This window comes from Solenopsis invicta, chromosome 1 (assembly GCF_016802725.1).
Source record: "Solenopsis invicta isolate M01_SB chromosome 1, UNIL_Sinv_3.0, whole genome shotgun sequence".
Taxonomy (NCBI): Eukaryota; Metazoa; Arthropoda; class Insecta; order Hymenoptera; family Formicidae; genus Solenopsis; species Solenopsis invicta.
Window position 1 is genome coordinate 31,023,589 of NC_052664.1, and position 16,071 is coordinate 31,039,659.

At 39.2% G+C, this 16,071-nt stretch overlaps 1 protein-coding gene across 2 annotated transcripts in view; it reads right to left on the reverse strand.

The window, feature by feature from the left end:
• The window catches only part of LOC105201841 (neurogenic locus Notch protein), a 249,730-nt gene that overhangs the window by 180,028 nt on the left and 53,631 nt on the right, over nt 1-16,071 (reverse strand). The window lies entirely within an intron of this gene.

Consider the following 16,071-nt stretch of genomic DNA (forward strand, 5'->3'; position numbering starts at 1 on the left):
ATCAAAAGTGGAACTTGATTTTTTACAGCGTCTTAATGGCTCCCTCGATTCGCATTTTGTGTCCCGTTAATTTTTTCATGAAACATCGGAAGCGTTATTTATGCGTTGCGCAATTTGCACAGATTGAACAACGTTAAAAAATATAAAAAAATGTACTGTCTAAAAATCGTTTTTATTTTACCTCGTGCGATAGTTGAGACGACCAATATATAAAAAGTACCCGAGGTTCCTTGTTACAAGTTAACCGTATATAGCATTAGTAGTGATCAGGTAGAGAGTGCTTACTAGAAAGGACTCGGGCGAGATTCGCTTTAGCATTCTCACATTGACGCGTTTTTTCGTTCACCGAGAAATAGATCACCCGCTAATTGGCTTGAAAAGCACGGCGGTTCCCGCTTACCGATCGTGAGAGGTTCCGCGAGATTGACGTTACGATCGAATCATGGTGCAACGTTTGCACACGCGGACTCCGGAAGATCGGTAAACGCGTGTCGTCGGGTCATTCGGTAGTGCGATCGAGAAAACGAACGCTCTCGAGTCCGTGCCATAATGATGATTGTTTCTCGAATATTATTTCTCCTTTTAAATAAACAATGCAATCGATATGTTGACATATCGAAACTAATAATATCTTAAAATAACCGAATTAAAAAAAAAATAAAGAGATTGAAAATATCAAGTATATCTTCTCTTTAAATTGGAATCGGTGAAACTGTTCACTGAAAAATAGTAAATTGCCTGATTTCAATGCTATGCATTAAAAAAAATTTGTTTTCTAAGTTTAAAAATAAATTACTTCGTACTAGTTAATATTTGTTAAAATAAAGGAAATGATTGAATGTTAAAATAAATATAATTATTTGAACATAAAAAAATTTTTCGGTGTAATCAAAAGTATATCAATCAACAATATATGCGCTGTCTTTCAGTGATAATACACCAATTTTGATTAGTAAGAGTATCCCTCATTCTTAATCAGAATCGTTGAAAGACACACAGTGAATAATCACTGATTTTCACGGTTATAAGTTATAGCACTGCAATCAGGAAGATTTCACCGATTCAGGTTTGGAGATTTATTACAGAAGAATACACGACCTTCTCTTTATTGATATTTACAAAAAAGATTTGTATATGAGTTTTTGAAACAACGATTGAAAAAGAGTTAAATTTTTATTAGAACGGTTCAGATGTCGTAAGCTTTCAACCTATTCATAGCGTATATTTATCACCGCCATGCCTCGTCGAGCAACTCGGCATAAACGAGCCGCGGAGAGTTAAGTACCGTGGGACACTATATCAATTTTGCATTTTACTATCAGCGAAACTAAGCGGCGGCCCGGATCGCCTTTTGCGTTCGCGTCTCGAAACAACGAGCGCGCACCGCGCGGATAACGTCCGGCTGTTGTGAGTTTCTCAAACTTTCACCGGGCTCGCCCAACTCGCTCGCATAGACCATCGATAAGAACACGCAGCCCGGGAAAATCGTGACTTCGATATCGGCCCGGGCACACCGGCTGCGCCGCGGTTCTGCGAAGCAGCCATGCGCGAAGTGACATCGGCACATATGCCGGTCTCTCGCGCGTGCATACAGCGTTTCCCCGCGTGATTACCTTTCTCGCCAAACGTTCGCTCTAACGTGACCGCGAATACCGGCTGGACCGAAAGAACAAGGAACGAGAGAGGCGTAAGTTAATGCTGGCTCGTTGCGTGCGTTGCTTCCGGGCTTGTCGGAGCGCTTAGTGTCTCGTGATTGATTAATCTAATTCCTACCAACTATATCGGTAGCACGTAAGCACCCTTAAAAGGCATTGAAGTATCGGAACGACGCCGTGAGTGTATAATATAATATGCGAGTTCAACGAAATGAACGTTTCATGTCTTCACGTGTGTAAAAATACATGCAATTCGAAACGTTCGTAAATAACAATGTATCGTCCAACGATAGACGAAAAAAAGAAACTTATAATACACAAAAGGAGTAAAATAAAGAATTCAGGTTATAGTATTGTAGAGTGCTCTTAAGGATGCGCCGCTAACATGTTTATGCCATTAAAGCAATTTCAACCTCTATGCACGAGATATATCCTTTCTTTTAATATAGATCGTAAAGTCGGACGAAAAACAACATTTATGGATAGAGACCGTAACAGCCGCCAGGACTAATAGTACACGCGACGCTAGTTTTTCAGATGACTTCGTGCGAGAGCCATTACGAAAGCGTGAGAAGGGTGAGTTGGTACTGGTAGCTCTTCGGCCAAGGGCTCGCGCTAATTACGTCATTATGCGGGACAGGGTGGATAGCTCTAACGAACCTGCTGCGCTTCGCAACTTGCTCATCCTATGAATAGTGATGAGTATATAACCAGCAACCAATTACGTGGTATTATAATAGTAAGCCAGCTCCTCCGCGCTCAATGACCTCCTTTGCATAATAATTAAAAATATTCGAGACAAGCTTTCGTAAAAGCTCTACCCTTCTGTGATTCGAAAATCAACATCCCCTTTGAAATCGTAAACAAATGTACAAAATGTACGAAAATATTATAACGGTGAAATAAGATAAATTACGATACAATAACATTAAAGTAAAATTTAAGGAATAAACAGGCCACAACCTGTGTATATTTTAATATCTAGTTTTTGAAGCGTAGTTGTATACATTTGTGTAATTGCGACGTATACTTTCCATCGCGCATGCGCAAAAACTATTCTCGAGCGAATTATCAATATTTGAAGTCTAATTGACCGAGAAATATTTTCTTATAAATGAGCATTCATCTGTATTTACGGTCGGGAAATGAGATTTCTACGAGCGAGCTATAATCGAACATTTCGAAATTTCTCTCTGACCACAGCAGCGCGAATCTATCGAATGGGGAGCGGGCCTAAATACTAGGCCGGTATCTATATCATTGTTGTAAGTTGCGATACGCGCGAACGTATCATTATCATAATCGTCAGCGGGCCCGCATACAGTCCGAGGAATCAACCTCGGAGATTCTCTGAGAGGCTTGTCGGGGGCCTAATCGCGATAATGGTCCGGAATCACTTCGTGACCGCAGAAACGGAAAACGTCCCGTCCGATCCGAGACGAGAAAATAGAGCCGAGTTGTCGATCGATCGATTGATCGATCGATCGCCCACACTTTTGCGTCCATCCCGGCGAGGATTGACCGATCATTGAATGCCAAGCAAAAGCCTGTTGCGCCGCGCGCCTTTATCGTCGTTGCAAAATCTCTGGATGATTATAATGGACAAGACAGTGTTTGCTCGCTTGCTTGCTCGCTTACTTGCGAAGGGCACAGAGTTGCATTCGAAATGATTTTGTATGCACGATAACGAAACGGAATTGTTACAGCATTCTAAGCAGTAAGTTTCTCGCAAATCTAACAATTTTTATTTCATTCGGAAACATTTGCCACACCCAGCACGATTATGCAACAACAAATTTATGCAAGACAACGAGACTTTCGTTCATCTTATTTTAGTACTTGCGTTCGAGAGAAGGGAAGAGGTAAGCTGAGAAGTCGATTCTTCGCTTCGGACAGAAAAACAATATAGAAAAGTCAGTAAGGAAATGCTGTAAATAGACATTAAAACAACGACGGCGAAGCGGGTGTACCGTAAAGATAAATGCAACGAGATAACAAAGTAAAAACACCCGTTGCCGCACGTGACACGTAGCAATTATTCTCGTCGCAATAAAATCCAATCGATCGTTTTGCACTCTTCAGGATTTTACCCATGCCCTCCACCTACCTAATTAAAGAGGCTTTTTTGTCCCTTTATTGCGAAACGAATAATTATTGCCTGAGGAGACAAGCGCGATATGTTATTTCGCAATAAGGCCAATTCGACGTGTTAAACAAACACGTATAAAAACGTAGCTGATATTAATCAGAACATGCATAAATGTCGGATGTGAAATCGACAAGTTTCTTATCGTCAAATCTACACGTACTGCTTCCAATTTAATGTAGACAAAATATAATATTCAGATTTCAAAGACGTACAATAACGAGATATTATTTATAAAATTAAATTTAACTCTGTATAAATTCGCAATTCGCAATTCACGATGCACGATGACGTAACAAGCTTAAGATATGTTTATTCGTAATTAAGATAAATTATATTTATCTTATGCGGATAATTACAATTGTGATTACTTTCCTCGTATCGCAAAATCAATTCTTTTGCAACTTCTAACTACTGCTAGGTGCGACTAGATAATGTACTACAATTACGAGGAATAAGCACGAAAACGGAGTCAGAAGGCACGAAAAGATGCGCGGTGGAAGAGGAGAGAAGTAGGCTGGACCAAGAGGGTTACCCTCCGGATCGTTAATAATACGGCGGGCCCGCGGGTCCCTCTTCAGGTATGCCGGTCTCGAAAAGCACCTTCTTTCACGGCGAAACGTTACCATCATCGAATCGGCCACTTCTAGGCACCTTAGCCTCTCTATGCGCCTCCCTACACGCCTCCGAGCACGAGCGCGTTTAATCATAGTTTCGTATGGCCCATACGGCACGAATAACGAACGTGTATGGAGCAATCCCGAGTATAGACTCGGAGGACTCGAGGATCGTATAGACGAGGAGCGCGAGGTTGAAGAATTCGAGGCGAGCGAACTGGTCGGCAGTCTGGATTTTTACGCGAATAGAAGAAGTACCGAACGATGGGGCAGCAGAGAGGCGAACGGGTAGAAGGAGGGGAAAGAGAGGGAAATGGGCCGCGTTAGTCACGAGAGGTGAATGAAGCGGCCGGCTGGTCACTCGAGAGAGAGAGAGGCCTTCTTCTCCCCTCGAGAAACTCAGAACTAAGGAGAGTCCTGAACATCGCTGACGCGCGGATCAAATCTTTCCGAGAAAAGTCCAGGGATGCAGTGACATGGGTCGTAATTGTTCGGAAAACATTGATTAGAAAACGTAATTGAGAGAAGATAACTCTTAAAAACCGATCTTTAGAGAAAGAAAACAAGAAAAAAGAGAGAGAGAGAGAGGAAGTAGAGAAAGGAACCTGTTCTAGGTATACGATAAGACCTCAGCATTTTCGTTCTCTCAACATTTTGTTGACGCAACTGGTGGAACGAATCAATCCAATGCCGGATGTTCATTACGGGACACCATCATGGTCCTCAGCAAGATAAATTATAAGCTTCGCCGGATTATCCGCTGATTAGCAAATAGGACTTTAATACCTAGAAAAGTAGTATAAAATCTCTACGTCAAGATGACTCGCGATAAATCGCGTCACTGAATGCACTCGCCAAGCTGTTCGCGATGTATGTATCGCAAAACCTGTATTTTGTATGACATGAGTCTGATTATTTCCTCGAACAATTAGAGGCGCGAATAAAAGGAGCACCCTTGAATTAACTTCGTAAAAGTGCGTATGTCGCTTATACATTTTTATTTATTTGACGTCTTCGAAAATTTAACGAGTCATATTTCTTTAATAAAATCAGATTTTGCAGAAGTTGAATTTCTACATGCGGAAAGAGTATATGAGGGACGATAACATCGTAATCACGTTTCTCACAAAAAAATTCGACCGTGATTATTTCGAGAAAGAGCGTTCCATATGATCTAGGGTTTTAACTTTCCAGCCTGAAACGGGTAGCGTAAAAAGAATGAGATATGGACAGAACGATCGTGTCCTAGCTACATCGTCGAAAGAGGGAAGTCTGGACCTTACCAGAGCAGAATAACAAATGAACCGGCGAGACCTAGTGGGCCTGCCACGGTGCCGCTCCGAAGTCGAAGAAAGTAACGCTGGAACCGGCTCGGCTGGAGCATACTAATCGTTCTATGAAGGACGAAGGGAAAGGAAGGCCAGAAACAAAAAAGAGGCATCCCGAAGGGGGCCTACCTGGAACACTCGATGTGTTATACAGGGCGGATAGAAAAGAAGATCCTGGCGCATTCAGCAGTTTCAAAATAATCAGAAAACGCGACACGTAAAATGATTTTAATCTCGCAATTAAATTTTCTTCATTTGTTAATTTTGACTTGAGGCTCAAGCATAAAATGTTAAATTACATTGTTTAAAGAAACTCGAATTTTACTGCGAGCGATAAGTGACGACTTGAGCGGAAAATAATAATCGCGGCTATAAAATTTTTTACGCGAGAGAGAGAGAAAGGGAGATTGATGTTTACGAGTCACCCGTTAGGGCAATGGAATTTGTTTCTCGTTTCGGCGGCCACACGCCACTTATTACGGCACACTGTGTTCGGGGGAGCGCATCCACTTAGTGACCCGTGCAGCCGAAACTTCTCCGGGAGAGATATATCCGCTTGGCTGGTCGACTAGCTGGATCCTGGCACGCGATGTGGCCCAGGATCAGGATGGCTGCCATTATAGGTTTTATCGCGTAGAATAATATTCATAAGAAAATGCAGATAAGTCTAAAACACGAGCGCTTCTCTAATGATAATTTCAAAGAACTAAATTCCTTCCCGTTAATTCGCTAAGTATACGACACGTTTTTCTTAAGATTTTCTTCGAGAACGAGCGAAAGAATTGCAAAGAACGTTTGCGAGCGCGAACGCGCAATCGCGCAGGTGTACTTTACGCCTCATATATCGTGACAGGTTATTAAAACGGAAAGACCACATCACAGATTTTTTAAATCAACCAGTTAAACGGACTGGTTCATTCGCGACGCAAACGCGCGCATGTTAGACTTCGTTCTGATTATAATTCGAGATTTCCAACTCGCGCGTACTGGTTTTGATTCCGGTTTGACGATGACGTTTGTATTTTACTGCGACGAGTTGCGAGTGCGACGCGATAGCAAAAGAACGACCGCTTTTCCATTCCAGAATCCAGATCGTATTTCGAGAACATAGCGAGAAAAGGTCCTCGAGGATTACTCGTTACAAGAATATTCGCGCGGTTGATCGTACCGAAGTGTCTCTTCAATCGTGAAATAATCACAATAACAAAAAGCAAAGAGTTTGAATGAAAAAAATAATCATTAGCAAAAAGAACTGAGAGATTAGAAATATTTAAATAAATAAATTTAGAAATGTTTATAACGACAAATCATTTTTCAAGAATGTAATCGTCATCGGTTAATTTTTTTTAAATAAATTATTTAGAAAAAAAAATTTGTTGAAAAACTAAAATATTTTGTCTGATACGTTCAACTAAACATTGAATTCAACAATTATTTAGTTACACAAAAAAAAATACAGTTCATTCATGTCCGTTAACGTTTTTTTTATCAAAAATTAGCTAAACCAACTCAATATTTAGTTGAACGTATCGGATTAAATATTTTAGTTTTTCAAAAAATTTATTTCCAGTGTATATATAATTTAAATTTTTTATATAAAATATTCTTTTCAATGTCTCTTGAACATTTTTGTAATAATATATATGTATAATAGACATATCAAAATACTGTTCAGAGATATTAAAAAACGTTTTATACTTATAAGAGGTCCAAACTTTTTGATCATAATAATCATAAATAAGAATGCATAAAGAAAACGAAAAAAGAATTCCACCAATCGCATCTAATTTACGGGTAGAAGGGGACATACTTTCAAGATGCAGGTCGTGACTTGGGGTATATAATCAGCTTTTTTTTTTCTTCTTAAATACCATGGTGCCACATGGTATTCCCATGCCAGGATACATCGATGATCATCGACGTGGCGACCGAATCCTCAGACTCAGACCATGCATAGACGTAGAGGGAACGGAGGAAGACAGTAATGCGGGATTCTAAATGACGCTTTAAGCGCGGAACCTACCGAATCTACACACGGCTAGACGGTAGCTTTTCTCCATGTCTGATGTCAGACAGAATATCATCAGCGGAGAAAAGGGACGAGAAGAATGAGGGAGACTCCTGTGCAATTACACCGCAGGTGGTTGAAAGCTGAGCGCGATGACTCTGGGACTACCTATTCGGAGCACGGCGCGAAGAACACGTGGTGATTAACGAAGGTCTTCAGAAAGGGTGCTTCCGATAGGTATCCCCAGTCTATGTCGAAAAAAAGATTGTAATTAGGTCGGACTCTAGCTAATGGTTAAGCTACTGCTCTGATTTTGGAGAATGTTTAATATTAACAGTATTTTTAACTTAATTTACGTTATTCATGTATGAATAACAAATGACGATGTCATCATTCATGTGTAAGCAATTTTCGACAAGATACAGACGTCATTCATTCATATGCACATGTCGTAGTCAAAGTACTAATGCACGTCTGCAGAACACTGAGCTCGTCGTCATCCAGTCTCCAAATTTATCTTCGCGGTTCTTTCGCTCTCGGGACTGATTGTGAGAGTGAATGGAGCGTGATGTCAAAGCGCAACGCTGCTTCACTTGTTTGCGAGTTTTTTTTTTCAACCGTAAACAAAAATGGGAACCATACAATGAGGATACGAGAGCATGGATCCGCTTTTAAAAACACGGATCCCATTGCCGCGAACGACACGAGAAAATGAGAGCCCTGTCCTCGATTTGAATTTGCGGCATAACGAGAAACGGACGAGGAGCGAGAAAGATGAGGGAGAGATAAAGGGCGGGGGCGTGGGAGGGCTCCGTTCTGGACGGATAGGAATTACCATGCGAAAGGAGCCCGACCCTTCCAAAAGCTTATGTTTATTTCAATTATCGTCGTTCCTACCCGCGTCTTCACGGGCGGATCGCCGAAATAAGAAGAGGAAAGAGTAAAATAATAAAATAAAGAACGATCACGTGAAAGGAAGAGAAGCGGCACGATGACGCGAACGACGACAACGTTTATAATATTCCCCGTGGCTGAGCCGTTCGATCTTTTTCGTCCCTCGAAACGATCGAACGATCTCGAGCGAGCGATACGTTAAACATTCCAGATCGAAGAGGTAAAATTCAAATGCGCTCCACCACCGAAAAACGCGCGCCTTAACTGAATCGGGACGAGACGCGATGCACACGGATTGCGCTCCCGCGCGAACGAGCCTCATTGTTCGACCATTGTTCGTGCATCGATATCTTCGTATGTTGAACTTATCGCGCGCGAGCACCGTCGCAATAAATATTCCGCAGCGATCCAAAGGATCCTGGTTGAGATAATATTTTTCGCAACAGATTTTTCACTTTCATCGGCGTGAAGGAAAGTTAAAAAACGCTAGTTAGCATCGATATTATTAAAATTGATTTGTAATTTAATTCTGTGATAATACTGTTCTATAGTTCATTTCAAGAGCTGTGTTTGAAACCAAGTGTAACAACGCGCAGTTCGAATGAATTAAAAACTGTATGTAAAAAAATCACATGTAAAATATTATTTCAGCACGATTTTGCTATAACCAAGATCTTGCTTGGCCTATCTTCTATTTAATTTGTTGTATACAAAGGATCGTTATTCGGCTCACTTTCGCAAATCTACTATCCCGTTTTTTTTTCAGCGCTGCATCTGCGCCGATCGTAACAACTTATGTTTTGCATTTGTTAAACTGTCTTAAGAAATAAAAAAATTTTATTTTATATATAATGTTTGCATACATACTACTGCTTACAGAAAAGTGAGAAACTTTACTATTATAAACATTTTAATAAAACTCGTTATTAGAATTTTCAATGTCATACGTGATATAATTTAGAAAAATGTAGAAATTTGATATTTAAAAAATTAATATAAACAAAATTATCTAATAAATCCTTTTATACATAAATTAATATGTTAAGTTGATCCGAATAAATTAATCTGCAAATCAATTACAAAAAAAATTATTCTCATCACACTGAAACAATAATAACAAATATTTATGTGTAAAACTATGCTTCATAAAAAATGTATATATTTTTAGAAGGTTATGGAAAAAGTAAAAGCATCCAATATCGCTTCGATCGTTTAACGTAATAAAGATAAGAGAAAGTGCACATACATTTTCGATATTCGTACGCGTAAATGTCGTTAATTAGATTTATATGTCACTCGAAAGCGTTTCCGTGTCAATACTTAATGAAACATAAAACGTGTTGTACACGGTAGATACACGTGTACTGTTTTCTACAATATGGATTTTATCTTTACTGCACAATAAGAAAATTACGCAGAAAGCGCTGTTTCTTAAGTGGCAATACCATTTTTGGTATTTCAACTGCTCACTTGTGTAACATTTTAAATTGCTTGTTTACGTGTAACCTACGATTTCCTCGATCATTTTTTGTTTTTTTTGTAACACCGAGACTCATTAACATTGGCTTTCATATGCGTAATACTGCATGCATAATGCCAATGCATCGAACGCAAAGTCGTAATACAAATCTATTCTGAGCGCCATTCGTACGTTTTGCTACGTGATTTAAATGCAAATTGAAACAGTCTCAATTAAAATTAATGTTAACATATTATTACATAAAATAAAAAAGATTTGATCCGCAAGTTTTGCATTTGTTAAATTGTCTTAAGAAATAAAAAAAAAATTTTTGTTTCATATATAAATTTTGCATGTTACATGCTGATGTTACATACTGACTTAAAGGAAAGTAAAAAACGTTACTATTATAAACATAATTACGATCCATGAGAAATTGTGAAGTCTCTAAAGTTCCACGATATATTCAATAAAGTAAAATCACACGTAAAATAATTGTAGACTAAAACTTCACATAGGTGAATGCCTGGCATCGAGTTTCTCAGGTTGCTGATCCTGTGCGAAAGATCCACGATATCCTTATACATGATTACGGCATTAATACACGGCGACAGGAATGAAATTCGCGTAGACTCGCAAAATGGAGAGGCACCGCGCTCATTTTTCGCGTTCGGCTCGGCTGCACACGCGCCGATCATAATTAAGAAGTGATCCCAAGCCGCCTCTCTCTATCTCCCTCCCACAAACGCAATTCAATTTCTGTATCCTTAAAAACCATACGTACCTGCGTGTAAGCACGTTATGTATCGATAGTAGAAAGGCCGTGGATACACGCCGAGCGCATGTAACGATACTATGTACCGGATCCCATAGATTTACAAAATGAGAACGCTACACGGAAGATTTACAGTTTCCATGAAAAAAAAAGAGATGAGAAAGAAATTGTTACAAACAAGACTTTTTAATCCGCATGCGAAATACGCGCGCGCGCGTATCGGTCAATGTGTGTGATCTATCTAAATTTATACAAAATATTAATAGTTAAAAAATTATATCCCGTAAACGCTACTCTTTCTTTTCTTTCTCTCTCTTTTTCGCCGTAAGAAGATTACGTACACATTATCTCTTACACTGATGCTAATTATAAATTCAAGTTTAATTAGAAGTGTTTTTAGTGTTTCAGGTATACAATATCCTTTCATTAATTTAGATTTAATTGAGCCAAACGTCGGAAACAATTGTTTTACCGGGATCTACGTAACTTCCGCAAAAATTTCTGCCATGGGAGCGCGCGGTTTCTCACAGAGAATAGAATATTTCTCGATCGGCAAGATGCCGGGAGAAAAGCCGGTGAGATTGTCAGATAGAAATTTAACGTGGTATCGCAACGTTTTCTTATTAACCTACTGAACACTGAAACATTGTACACACATGAGCCCTCCGCTACCGACAGGCATGCATGAATGCATGCAGCGACTTAATTATGAGAGTTAGGGCACACAATCTCGGTCGAGTTGTCTGGCTCGAATATATGTGCTAACAGACGATTATCGTTTTTAATTAATGACGTTCATGAATATTACACATCCGAACTTTTTATATTAGGTACTCGTCGCTCGACGTGCGGCGCGATATTCATTCATGTTTGCACTCGAGCTTGAGAACTTTTCTATATCGAACAATGTGGCATATATATAAAGAGTACACAATTAATCATCATTAATTAGGGAGTCCATATAATCCGGATCTCACGATTGCTTGAAGAACGGATATCATATACACATATATATTGTGTTTAGTCGCAACGAGTATAGCCTTTGGCTACGAATGCTATACGTATACGTAGATGTACACGTTCAATAAAGATAAAAGGTCGATGTGACAAAAGGAAACAAATTTCTACAAATAATCGACTGACGCTGTGTTCACTATTAACTGACATTGTTATTTTGTGTCGTTTAATAATTCAAGAAACAATAAATATAGATAGTACAAAGTATTTCTGTTTTTGTGGGTAATTTAAGAAAATTTGTTTTTGTTTTCTTGCCACAGAATACACATCGGCAGGTGAACGCCACGGATTTACGCACGTGATAGAAACGACACGGTAAGCTTGAAAGAAGAATATAAAAAAAAAAAAGGGTAGAACGAAGAAGAGAAAGAGCATGACACGAAATAAAAGGAGGCCCTTAAATAGCATCGACGGGGGTGTTGTGAAACGGGCGCCATAAAGAAAGTCGAAAAACGAGTTGCTGGCGACTTGGCATCACCATCTCGTCGAGCGACGATCATTTTTACTGCGGACGGTCTATAAGACATACAGTCGGTCAAAGGTATCGTCATATTTTCGTCCTGCGGTGGAACGCCTAGTCAGAAATATTTAATCGACAAAAAGGTACCTATGACATTCCAATCATCATTCGTAACCGGGCTTGACGAAAAATGCTAAGGAAGAACGGCAGGTATTTCACGGGTATCTCGTATATTTGTTATATATATTGTTATTTATAGCATTTTTTCCATTTATATTGTACTTTTTTTCTTCTTTTTGTTATAAAAATATTTAAAAGAGCATTTTTAAAAGATATTTATTTTAAGCGTCTGAGAGGAGATTATTACTTTGGTACCAATGTCAAAATGTAATCTAAAAGTCGCAAGGACAATGGCGATTTTAAATATCCAAATAAAAATAAACTAAATTAAGTATTTTATGATAAAAAAATAACATTTACAAAAAATATATAATAAAACTATAATAATAATATATTTATTAATGTCATAATGTCACCACATTTTAACATTGATACTAAATTAATACTCAATTAAATATCCAATTAAAAGTAAACAAAATCAGTATTCCATGACAAAGAAATAACATTTATAAGTATATAACAAAAACATAATAATGTATATTTATTAATGTCGTAATGTCACCACATTTTAACATTGATACTAAAGTAATAATCACCTCAGACGCAATTAGCATACACGGCGCACTTGACAAGCACGCGCTAACGTGAACATTCATCCGCTTATTCATAATAAGCTGAAATGAATATTTCAGCAGTGTTATTTATTTCGCAGAAACGTGTGGAAATCGCGAGATTTGCACCAAAGAACGACGATGACGAATATAAATGTTGACCAGCGAGGGGAAAAAAAAAGAAATGGAAGAAAGAATCGCGAGCTACCTCGGGGATCGTTAGGCGTACGTTTCTAATTGACGCTAAATAATGTTTTTTTCCCCCCTTCGAGATCCGCGCCAATCCTCCCGTCCGCGCGGGCTTCCTCGAACAGACCTATTACTGTATGACAATATTCGCGTTGGCAATCAGCACGTCAGTGCGAGAGGACAACGGTTACGTTGGCGGGCGCTTCATTATGCGCGACGTCGACGACGACCACGGCCACGAAGACGAAGACGTCTGCATCTTCGCTGCTCTCGACTCGGCACTAACGAGGAGACTACTCTTTGACCGAGGCACCAATGTTCGTAAGACACTGACCAACGCCACTATCGAGTTACTCGACCGTCACGTGAATAACGAGGACCAATAGAGATTGATACCATTTGCATAAGACAGCAAACTACAATTTCCTAACTATAGTTACAAATATAATCACATGTGCAGATACATATATAAAATTATGAACTCTATATGTATATAATGCGTATAATTTCTCTAAAAAATGTTAAATGGCTGCTTTTTGGGAAGACAGGATTCCACAGATACTTCTGAGCAATCGAAACTATGTACAACTCATGATTACATAAGCAGAGCATTTGAAATCTTGTGTTACTTTCGACCAAATCTTTCTTTCTCTACACGTACGAACATATAATTTTTTAATTAACTTCAAGATATTCTTCTGCAATACCTGAGACATCTTTTGAACTATTTTCTTGTTCTTTTCAATTGTTGCAATCTGTGAGATCCCTGCATCTTGGAGTCAAAACGTTTGGATAACTTGATAAATAAAAAGCCCGCATTAACAGGTTACTCGCTTATAACACCGTAAAACTAACATAGGACATCCGGGGATCAACGGCAACGAACGGAAGAATATCGTAGTAACAAACAAACAACGTTCCGTCGGTTTATTGGGCACTTCTCGGCTCTCGTTACCGTCCAGCGGAAATAGTTGCGGAATGCCGTAAGCTCGTCTTCTCTCATGAGAACGAGTAAAACCGTCTCGCGTAAGGCATTCGCAAATAACACGTTCCGAAGGGTTGCGAAGGTTCTGCAAACATTTCAGGCACCGCTCTCTTATCCTGCGCGCCGTAGACCCGCGATACTTCTAGGTCTGAAAAATTTTAGTCCTTAACCTTCACATTCTCCATACGCGAGCCTTCTTTCTCTAGCGAGCTTTCATATCGAAAAAAGATCGTACGGATCGAACCCCCTCCCCTTGTCCTCATATATGTAGCAAAAAACAGGATTGGCGTTATTGTCAGGATAAGTTAATATAGATATATATTTTTTTAACTAAACGAAGTTGAAGGAAATGGTTTATAATTAATTTAATTAAAAGTTACATGAATAAAAGAAAAACAATTAAAAATTGTATTAAAATTAAATTAATTTTAAAAGCGTAATTTATATTAAATTTAGAAATTCACAAGTTTTTAAAATTACTCAAAACAATTACAATATGAATCATCAAACAAATTTAGTATTTTATTTCTGAGTTAAATTTATATGAAATAACAAAGAAATATTGTTTCTTTTTATGTGGAAATGTATTTCTTCTTTTACATCAAATTAAAAGTTATCAACTTTTGTGTTATTTAATTCAATTAAAATTGAGAAAGGCTCATACACGATCATAGCAAGATCCTGGTGCTAAAATAATATTTTTTGCGTGACTTTACATACAGTTTTTAATTCTTTGGAACGGTGCGCCGTTGATATTGGTTTCAGACACAGGTCTTAAGTTGAATTAGAAAATATCATAAAACTAAATCAACAGTTTAGCATTACTGATACTGACTAGCATCTCTACGACCTCCCCCCTGGAAAAGTAAAAACTTATTATTTAACTTTTAACTTTTTAACTAGTTACTACCCAACCCTGCCAAGCAAGAAATAATCAACTTATGTAACGCTAATACATATTAGCATTACAAGTGTAATCGTAATCGTTTAACACTTCTACCATTGCATAAATTTAATTTGCATATATACTTCGAATTTTTAGAAATAAAATCAAAGTATATAACGAAATCAATCAAGTTATACATGAAATAACCCGATTCGATCGAATAAATTAATCAATGTCGTTTTACCCTCCCTCTCTCCTTATTTCACCAATTTATTGTACGAATACGAGAGCGTGACGGAGATCGGTATCTTAATCGATACCTCGATGAATATTCAACGAACGGCGCGATATGAATCTTCAAAGAACCCTCCGTGCGATTCGTGTGCGCCGAGTATGACATCTCTCCGTGATTGCGGCTATGAGCGAAAAGAGCATTAATTCTGCAACATTTTGCCACCTTAAAGTGGTTCACCGAAGCGTCGCCGCGACGTGCATCCATTCGGAACCAATGTCATCACGCATCGGTGACGAGACAGTAGCGACGATGAGCCGAGCGACGATAATCATTAGAACAGCATTCGTTGCGCGAAGGAGGCGGAAAAAGAGATGGGGGATTGAGGAGCGGGACGAGGTGAACGTCGGACCCCACCGCCGGAGTCGGATCGTCGGACGGTAAACCGACGCCGCGCCGCGGACCGACGCCGCGCCGCGCCGGCCGGCAAGAGACAAGTGGTGGAAATGAATATTGTGCGCGGGCGAGGCATACGGAGAAAGAACGTGGCGGAGAGAAAGAACGACGGACGGGTCCGCGCCGCGCTTGAATCTATGCGGATGTTGGGAGGGAGCGAGAGACACTAGGAGGAATGGAGAGCGAGCGGACCGAAAGGCAGGGAAGGGGGAGCGAGAGAGAGAGAGAGAGAG